At 26.7% G+C, this 9,748-nt stretch overlaps 1 protein-coding gene across 1 annotated transcript in view; it reads left to right on the top strand.

The window, feature by feature from the left end:
* LOC134834577 (uncharacterized) overlaps positions 1–9,748 on the top strand; it is a 43,995-nt gene that overhangs the window by 27,349 nt on the left and 6,898 nt on the right. The gene's annotated exons all lie outside the window — the stretch shown is intronic.

Here is a 9,748-nt window from a genome sequence, read left to right as displayed (position 1 = left end):
AAAATCAATGGATAAAGTTCTTCAAGCCGAAGAATCGAATCAACTGTTCGCCTTAGTTATGACATGGTCGAAACTTTGACAATTCATCCTATGATATTTATCTATGTTGAAAAATCGTTGGAACGGACTAAAATACTCTTTCGAAAGCTAACTTGTTGTTTCAGTCTGTCTTGGCTTTGATTCTCGTGAAAAGCTTCGTCGAATAGTTCTATATAATTTCTAGTTCAAAAAAATTATTAAAATTAATTCATTGAACATCAAAGCCAAGTTATCGAAAATTTGGTGCGTCTCGTAGTGCTTCTAATCTAAAGGCATTAAGACATCTTTTGGGGCGTCTCGGGTATTTCTAGTGGCTTTTTAGGGGATTCGAGCGTCTTCGGAGGCGTTTCATTGTCAATTTGGGACATCTCGTGATGCTTCTCAAGGCATTCTACTTAGCGTATTCGGAGGCGAAAATTTTTCATATCAAATCCGAGTTGTTTGACCTATTACTTATGTTCAATTACTATAAAATTTATTGGATGTAAAGTTTTGCAAAACCGATAACATAAGTATGAAAAAGTCTTTCATGAATTACATTTAAAAAACTTGTGTCGGCATTTCGTCGTCTTCTTCTAGTATTTTGAAGATTATTTTTGACCAACTTATCCAGGTTCAGGCTCGGACTAACTGATAAAGTTCAGCTTGGCATTTTCTATTAACAATTTTTTCGTCAGCGGCTCCTTTTTTATTTGATTTTCATTTTTGGCATTTTATTCTAAGTAGGCATACTAAAATTTGTATATTATTTTTTTATGTTTCCATGATTTTCAAACTAAATAAATTTTTAAAAAATTAATTTTTTAAAGAAAAATATTTAACTTACTTTAAAAGAAATGTAAAAATAGAAACTTTTGAAAATTAATTATTTCATTAATTTAAAAAAAAAACAAATTTCCTCTTAAAACTTATTGATAAATATTTTACCACAAACTTTTTATCTGGGTAACAAAAATTTAAAAAATATTTTTTTTTTTATAAAAAAGAATAAAATATTAATTTTTCATAAAATTTGTAAATTTTTTTTACTTCTCTCTTTATTTACTGGAAATTAAAGATTTTAAGCACGAGAAGCAAATTTTATCCAAAAAGCAAAATACATTTTAAATTTTAATTAAAATCCCTAAGACATTTAATTCCTTTAAATCTTTGTACATAACTCTTTGTAAATACAAAATCCAAAAATTAGTCCGTTTAACAAATTTCTTGTTTTTGTTTGATCATCAATTCAGTACTTTTGCTCAAATCTTCAAATACAAAACAAACTACGAATTGTTAGAAATTTGTTTATTTATGCAAAATTATGCAAATATTTATTCTGAATAATAATTTTTTGACTTTCATTCCTCATCATCATCATCTGACGCCTTCAACATTTCAACATCTAAACATAATTTAATTATTAAATTGTTATAATAGATTTTCAATGTCGAGCAAAAAAAAAATTATAAAAGAATAATAAAAGATTTCACATGGCGTGCTATTTATTCTCCCTTAGCCTTCGAAAATTTTAAAAGTGGGAATTACCATCAATTCTATTATTTTTTTTGTGTGTCTAGAAAACTCAAAGAGAGGAAACAATGACCCGCATTTTGCGACGCAACACAATTAATGCTGCAGACTTTGCTATCAATTAAAACGAATTTAAATTTTTCTTTCGCGAGACGCAATCGCGCAAAAAATAAAAATAAAAAAAGTGACGTGAACTCGCATGATCTCTGTTTAATTTCTTCTTCTATTTGTTCAGTGATGTGTCTTTCACTTCCACCAAATTTCGGTTTTTGTTTAATTAAGTGAGCACTTAATAATAAATGGAAGGAGAGACAAGTAGATGAGTAATGTCATAAAATATTTACGAGAAAAGATAACCTTTTCAAGGTGCTCGTTTCATGAATTTCAAAGCGAAATATTTTGTTTTGTTTATTTTTGAGTTGTGTTACATATTTTGAATAAATAAAGGTGACGAATGATCGACAGTCTTCTTGAATATCATATATGGAACAATGCAACAATGTCGTCAATAAATGCGACAAAATATTGTCAACATGACACATCATCATTGTTGTGTAAAATTTTGCATCAAATTACGTGAAGGCAGATTTTACAATTAAATTCAATGGAACAGTGATGGGAAATATTAAAAATTTTAGTTAATTTGCAAAAATTAAAAATTGCAAGTATAATAAAATGTTTTAATATTTTTATTTAGAAAATTATTATTTTTAATATTTTTAAAAAATTCTAATATTTTTTAAAAATTTTTAAAAATCTCAAAAATTTTATTAAGAAATATTTTTAAAAATTTTTTTGTTTTTTTTTTAATTTTTACCAAATTTATATTTTTAGAAATTCATTTTATTTAAACAATAAATTACATTGTTTAATTAAAATAATTAATTTAAAATTAATTAAGAATAATTTCTACGGGAAAATAAAATCAAAAAATAAAATTTAAAAGGTATTGAAAATTATTTTTAAAAAATATTGAGATTTTTTTTTCGTATTTTTTTTATTTTTTTATTTAAAAAAATTAATTTTAAAAATTTATTTTTTTTTAATTTAAATTTTTAAAAAATTAAAAAATTATTTTTCAAATTTTTAAAATTTTAATTAATATTTATTTAAACAAAAATTAAGGTTTAATTAATTTAAAAATTAAAATTTAATTAAATAATTTTTATGGCAAAGAAAAATTCAAAAAAAAATTATTGAAGTTTTCGTATTTTTAAAAAAATTTTAATTAATTAAATTTAATTTTAATTTATTTATTTTTATATAAAATTTAAAAAAAATAATATAATACAAAAATTCTAAAAATAATACTAGAGATTTTTTTAAAAAAATTAACATTTTTCGAATTTAAATAAGTTTTTAAAAATTTCGCGCCTTTTTTACAAAAAATCTCTGATGTTGAGATTAACTCACCATCATCATCACCACTGACTCGTAGCCCTTGTGTTACTTTTTACAACAATTAACAATATAGACACTAAATGTTTATTGTCAGTTAAATGTAACACAAAAAGCCGGGAATTCATTTTTAATGATGAGTTAAACGTGCGCACGATGACAAATATTATTATCATTATTTGTTTAAAATGAGACATGCGGTGAATTCATACGAGGAACGATTGGAATTCAAATATTTTTTTAAAAAATTCTGCGGTAAAATTTTGTACGTAAAACTCAAAGGTCAGCGGATAAAAATGACGTATTTCTGTCGTGCCGTCTATAATTATGATGTAAAGTGTTTGTCAAAACGTGCGATTAAAATGTGTTGTTTTTGGCGAGTTTTTTGCGAAAAAATGTGGGAACAGTTGTTGGTTTAATCTATAAAGGTTTTTCTACTTTTTAAAATATTCTCAGTAGAAATTAAGACTCGTTCTTTCTGGATTTCTTGCTATCATAAATTTAATTTATGGCTACTAACTTGAGCGATAAAAAAAATGAGATAAAGTTGATTCATGGTTTTATGGAGGTTTTATTGCTTCAAAAGAAAACAAATAATAGTAAAAGCGCTTTTATCGCTCCCAGACTGATACTTTTGGCTTTAAAAATTTTAATGTTAGGGTTAACGTAACCTTGAAAATAGTTACAACCAATATTTTTTTACAAACAGGTGTCAATTTATTATCGCATTACGCAAAATTTTGTAAAAAAATTAAATTAAATTTTTCGAATGCCTTAAAAAATATAATAAAAATAAAATATTTTGGTATAAAATTAAGATTAAAAAAAAATTAAATTTCAATTTTAATTAATTAAATTTTATTTTAATTTAATTTTATTTTATTTTATTTAATTTTAATTTAATTTAATTTTTTTTTTTAATTTTTATTTTAATTTTATTTTATTTTATTTTATTTTAAATTTTATTTTATTTTATTTTATTTTATTTTATTTTATTTTATTCTATCTTTTTATTTTATTTATTTACTTATTTTATTTTATTTTATTTTATTTTATTTTATTTTATTTTATTTTATTTTATTTTATTTTATTTTATTTTATTTTATTTTATTTTATTTTTTTTTTAGAAATTCAGAAATTTTTCAGAAATTTATAAATTTAAAAAAAAAATAATTTAAAAAGCGCTTTTGTTTTTAAATTTTTCAAATTTTTTTTATTTATTTATTTTTGTTAAATAAATAGAAAATTAATCAAAAATTTCCAGAAATTAAAAAAATTAACAAAATATTTTATTTTTTATTTATTTAAAAAACGCGTTCGTTATCAAATTCTCAGTAATTTTTTTATAATATTTATTTAATAAAAAAAATCATATCCGTCATATCTTATCGAAATTATGCCTAAAAATGATTCTTCCACAAAATATTCAATATTCCCGACAATCTCTTTTAAAAGTACCGTATTTAATTTTCACGTCACTCCATTCACACCTAATGACTCATTTCTTCGAACATAATCAAGTACCATTCATATCAATATAATAAATGGAGTTGCCTGTTCTTTTACACTCGTTCGTTATCATCATAAATTTCAAAGCTGTTCGCAAGCCAAAAGCTTAATCATCGTCATCATAATGCTACTCATCGCTGCGTAGAGGTAAATATAAATACATGTGACGCCAGATCAGTCTTACTCACATTTCACGACTTTCATAAGTAAGGCAAGCCACGGCAAAAGTACGATAAAAGTGTGTAGCGATAAAAGGATTTATGTTAATATTTAACTAGTGACATAATTTTTTAACGGTGATGAGCGTTGAGACGTTTAAACACGGAGCAAATGTTTGTTCTCGGTTTAATTTTCATGGTGAAATTATCGTCTCTTTAATGAATTAAAATTTATAGACGAGTAAATTATATTGTCGTTTTTGTGAGTTTGAGAGTATTTAAAAACAGCTGTCATTCATTGATTTTTTTATGATTAAAATCAGAGCAATTTAAGCTTTAGAATTTATTTCAACTGAATTTTTGACTAAAAACTAATTTTTATTTATTTTTAAAAATTTCCAGCCAGAATTTTTTTTAAATTTATTTTTTAATCATTTAATACTTTTTTTTTTAAATAAATTTTACTTAAATTATTTTTATTTATTTAAATTAAATTTATTTAATTATTTTTATATTAATTATTTAAAAAATATTTTTAAAAAAATATTAAATTTAATTTAATTAATTTTCTTATTTAATTTAATTTTTTTTGTAATTTGAAATAATTATTTAAAAAATATTAAATTTAATTTAATTAATTTTCTTATTTTTTTGTAATTTGAAATAAAACAATATTAATTGATATTTTTCAGTTAAAAAAATTATCGTTAAAAATTTTAAAATTATTTTCTTTTTCATTAAAACTTTACAAATTAAAATTAAAATTTTCACATTTAATTCTAAATATATTATAACTTTTGTCATTGAAGTATTGTCCCTTCATTTCTCTAGCCTTGTTCATTGGTACTTGAAACCATTTCAAATATTAGAGGATTACAATTATAACAAGGATTATAAACTAAATGGCTGTAATAATGATGATAATATTGATATTATTATTACAGACTTAATGTGAGTTTCTCCCCATCGACATTAAATGACGCAAAAAAAAAAGAAAAAAACCGACCGGAACACAAATATTGATCCAGGATGAGAAAAGTTCATCAGACAACGAGCGAATAAAAATCAGAATAAGTACAATCAAGGCTAAACATCACACGAACTGCTTAGCCACGGGCTGCCTTATCAAATAAATAAATCCTAATCAATCTTATGACTAATAATTGATGGATGACTTTTTTTTTCTCATGCCAAATTTATGACTCGACTCCCACAAAACCGTGACTTACAACTCATAATAATTCATTCGCGTAAAAGAGTGTTTCATGTCAAAAGAAAAAAAAATGTTAAAAAATTGAGTATTTTGTAATTTTATCGAGACATAATGCTGAGTGATGTCATTGTTAGGGCCAACGTCTTTTTATTGATGGATTTTGTAAACATAAAAAATAGAAAGGAACAGGTGTTTCTTTGTAACGTAACTTGTGGAAAAAAATAACAAGAAGATTCCATTAAAGTTATGTTTTGCTATCTGGCTTTATAAAAAGTAGTTTATGCGCAAAAATATCATCTGAGACGCAGTTACTTATTTACTCATAAAGACAGTTTGCAATATGTTTCTCTCGTTCCGTATGCAGCTCATTTGAAAAGTTTTTGATTAACTTTTGTAACAATCTTGGAGGAAATTTCTTCGTCGATAAGTGAGCAGTTTGTTGTTACACGGTGAGAAGATTTTTGTGGGAATTTTTTGAAGGCGTTGAAGAATTTTCAGTTCAGGCGGCATTGAGTATTTATTTTGAGCCAGCATTAAAAAATCAAGTAACTTCAGGTTTTTTTTTCTCTTTCAAAAATACGTTTTTCTATATTACTTGCATCTTATTCTTATAGCTTTTGTTGGTCATCTTTAATATTGAAGCTTAAAAATCTATCAAGGACAGTCAGGATTTTGTATTAAACCAATTAAGTATATTTTTGTTTAGGCTTCCTTTCATTCTTTCTGATTTTTTGATCTTGAAGACAAACAAGGATCCAATTACGGGCTTCGAGCGATATTATAGAAAAAAATTCTTCAAAATATTCCCAATTATTTTTTTAGAGTTCAAACGAAATGTCAAAGTAGCATAAGTACAGAGAAATACTTGAGATTTCTGGTTAAGCAGATGTGATTTAACCACGCCAGAGATTTTTTGATTGCTCTCAACTGGCCTAAGGTTACAAGACAAGCAATTAAGTAATGTTGTTTCCAAGGGCGGATCCAGAGGGCTATCAGCGGACCACGAAGGGGGGTCCAAATCTATATAAAATCACATTTTTTGCTAAATTTTGTGTCATTTTTGTGATTTTTAGTGCTTTTAAGCCCTTGGTTGTTTCTCTATAATCGAGAGATATTTATTACGGAAAAATGTGAAATTAACTTATTCAACCTTATCGATTCCTCAACATCGTAAAAAACGCGAGATAGGAGAAAAAAGTTATCGACATAGACATCTGGAATCGAACCAGAGTCTTCCACTTGCCGGGCGGATGTTCTGACCATTAAACTATGTCTAAACGGGAACTTTCTTCTGCTATTTTCGATTCAGGTTTAACCTTCTATGACACATCACTTTATATCAGTATTTCATCGAAAATTAAATGGCATGAGATTTTTTGATGGTTTTGTATTAGTCCGGCCTAAAATAGTCCAAAAAACCTAAATTTCAAAATTCTAGAACGAACCTTTGAGATTTTAGACATTTTTTAGTGCATTTGGGTATATAAAAGTACCTACTTGAATATACCCAAATGCACTGAAAAATGTCTAAAATCCGTTTGGTTCGTTGTAGAATTTTAAATTTAGGTTTTTTTTGACTATTTTAGTCCTAACTAATACAAAACTATCATAAAACTTCATGCCATTTATTTTTCGATGAAATGCTGATATCGGGTCAGATGAGAGTCAAGCTTTTGACTGAGGTATGTAAATTTCTTCTGAGATGCAAGAACACTTATTTACTTCTTACTTCTACGATCTTACAGCCAGTAAGTACTGGCTTGGTCTGTTAAAAATGTTGTCCCATTTGGATCAACTCGGAGATGTAAGAACATCCGATCAAGATATTCTAAATGAGTCCTGTGTTCCTTTAATTGGGAAAATTTATGAATATTATCTTTGAAAAGTGAAGCTTATATTAATCCAAATCGTAGTTCTCTACTTTTCTGAGTCCTCGTTTAATTTCATGATCTGGTTTTTATATTTCATTGAAGCTTCTCTAATATTGATGATGATGATTTCAGGTTTATCTCCACCTCAGCCCATTCGATTTTGGGCTTATTGTGGATCGTCGAGTAGAAATCTTTATAGGTTATACTCTTCTTTTATGAAGGGTATGCTTTTTAAGAATCTGAATATGTCTATTAATTTATATTCTAGAAACTCTGTCGGATTGATTTGACCATCAGTTCTGTTAAAAATAGTTCTTCTTTTTTCTTCTAAACCAGGGCAATAGCATAGAATATGTGCTGATGATTCTTCATCATTAAAGCAGATTCTACATGTATCATCAGATACGATGTTCATTCTTTTGAGGTGTTTCAGTACTCTGGCATGGCCTGTTAAGAATGCTGTTATTACTCTTACTTGTGATATACTCATTAAGAGTAGTTCTTTTTCCTGAAAAATCAAAATCCGTAAAAATTTGGAAAAAGATTGAACCCGTAAAGGATACTTACTCTTAGTTCGTCAAGATCCTATTTATCCTGTTGACTCTTGAAACTACTCAATATAGTTTTCTTCTCTCAGTGCACCAATAATAACGCACCTTTCCTCGCGAGATATCTCGCATCCCATTCTGTTTATCAGAAAACTTTCGTTTTTTTTTTCTTTACATTTCTTGTTAAAATAAAACAATCTTTTACGTGTGTGACTGTCTCATGTTGTTTCTACTCTGCTGGTGACATCTGTACCGACACAAAGTTACACATGTTGTCACTAGTTGTTACTCTCGCTATCGATCGTCATCAACACCTAAAATATTATGAAAATGTTAACAAGCAAGTGTCTGCAGTTTATCAAACAACGTACGTACGCGTGTTGCTCACGTTGATGATGATGATAACATTAAACGCTAGAAGGCATCCAAAAATTTTCGTCTCACCTTGTTTTCCGCGTGTTGTTGTTGTTCTTTAATGATTATAATATAACATCATTATAACAAAAAGAAAACACGAGTTTTGACTGTAGTGCGGCAAATTAGCCGTTACTCCAATTTTTTTCACTCTCTTTTCGTTTTTTGGTTCCGTGCTTGGTTTGCCGCTGTTGCTGCTTTTGCGAGGGTGCTGGATAAAAAATGATATAATCAGCACGTGTCATTTCTTTTTTATTTTTTCTTCTCCATCAAGAATTCATGAATTTATAACTTTTTATTTTTTGGTGTGCTTCTTTCGCATCTTTTTACGCGTAACTACGACTTAGAGGAGCATGACATCGCAGATAACCTTTTTACGTTCCTCTTTTTTTATTATCACAAAGTTCATATCGAAATCGAAGAATTTTGTGCTAAAGTAAAAGTCGATTTCATCAGCAAGTGATCGATTGATTTATTTTTTGCCGTATGTGTGAAAGTCTGTCATGTTATAAACTGACGTTTTAAGTGTTTTACGAAAGAGGAAATTTTATTTCCCAGGTAAAGTGTTAAAAAGTCCCTGTGGGTCTAAAAGGTGTTTATTTTGCTTTAGGGATTTGAAAAGTTTTTAGTCGAAGGTCAAATGAAATGATTTATATTGAAAAATAAACTAAAGACGAATTTTCGTGAATTGATGAACCACTTGTGAACGAAGCCAGATACAAATTTAAATGGTCTGAATCGATTCCTGGAAATTCTTTGAAATGGATAAAACGAAGAGAATTTCCTTGAAGAGTAAAGTAGTTTTATCATTTCAAGGAATTTCTAGGAATCGATTCAAATTGAAATCTGAGATGGCTTTGCCATATTCATTCAAAATTAATTGCATGAATCCCAAAGTCCCCTTAAGTCAAAAGAATGTAGATTGTTTAAAATTTAGTTTAAGTTTCTTAATTTGTTTGAGTCATAAGCTTTTGTAGCCCTGTAAACGTCTTTAGTATTTATTACAAGCCTAAAAAATTTTTCGACTTACAATTAGTCAAAAATTTTTTAAGCTTAAGCGCTTAAGTTTAAGAAAAGTTTGGAATA

This window comes from Culicoides brevitarsis, chromosome 3, assembly GCF_036172545.1.
Source record: "Culicoides brevitarsis isolate CSIRO-B50_1 chromosome 3, AGI_CSIRO_Cbre_v1, whole genome shotgun sequence".
Lineage (NCBI taxonomy): Eukaryota > Metazoa > Arthropoda > Insecta > Diptera > Ceratopogonidae > Culicoides > Culicoides brevitarsis.
This window is presented reverse-complemented; position numbering and strand designations above follow the sequence as displayed.